This window comes from Neopelma chrysocephalum, unplaced genomic scaffold (assembly GCF_003984885.1).
Source record: "Neopelma chrysocephalum unplaced genomic scaffold, ASM398488v2 Primary Assembly neopelma1_86582, whole genome shotgun sequence".
Lineage (NCBI taxonomy): Eukaryota > Metazoa > Chordata > Aves > Passeriformes > Pipridae > Neopelma > Neopelma chrysocephalum.
The window spans coordinates 1-798 of NW_020916117.1; the positions used below are offsets into that span (position 1 = coordinate 1).

At 74.4% G+C, this 798-nt stretch overlaps 1 pseudogene; it reads right to left on the reverse strand.

The window, feature by feature from the left end:
- Window positions 1-7: 7 nt before the first annotated feature.
- On the reverse strand, window positions 8-622 carry LOC113979652 (annotated as a pseudogene).
- Between the last annotated feature and the right edge of the window lie 176 nt (window positions 623-798).

Consider the following 798-nt stretch of genomic DNA (forward strand, 5'->3'; position numbering starts at 1 on the left):
AGGGGGTCCCGGGGGGTCTCAGGGGGTCCCTGTGGGATATTTGGGGGGCCCGGGGGGGGGTCTCTCACCACGGTGAGGTTGTTGTTGAGGGGCTGGAAGGTGCAGCACAGCAGCGCAGCCCCGTCGGGGTCGGGCACAGACTGGGGGTCTCGGGGGGCTCTGGGGGTCCCAGGGGAGCTGTGGGGGTCCCTGTGGGATATTTGGGGGTCCCGGGGGGGTCTCTCACCACGGTGAGGTTGTTGTTGAGGGGCTGGAAGGCGCAGCACAGCAGCGCGGCCCCGTCGGGGTCGGGCACCCTGCGGATGCAGCGCCCGTCCGAGGGGTCCCAGAGCCGGAGGGTCCCGTCGAGGGAGGCGGACACGAGCACGTCGTTGGAGAGGGACCAGGCCAGGTCCGAGACCCCCCCCGCCGTGGCCCCGCAGGCGCCGCAGCACGGCCGGGGGTCCCGGGGCCAGGCGGCAAACGGAGAGGGTCCCGTCCAGGGAGCAGCAGGCCAGGAGGTGCCGCTCGTCGTGAGCGAACTGCACCTTCCGCACTGCGGGGAGGGGGAATGGTGAGGGAAGGGGGCACGGGGGGCACACCTGAGACACCCCCCGGGGACACCTGAGACCCCCCCGGGGGGCTCGTCCACCCCCCCAGAATCGGGGGACCTCCCCCCAGATCCCGGGGGACCCCCCCCCCCCCCCCGGGGAACCGCCCCCTCCGCAGCGGGGGGGGGGGGAACGGTGAGGAGGGGGGACACCTGAGACCCCCCCCGGGGACACCTGAGACCACCCCGGGGGGCTCCTCCACCCCCCA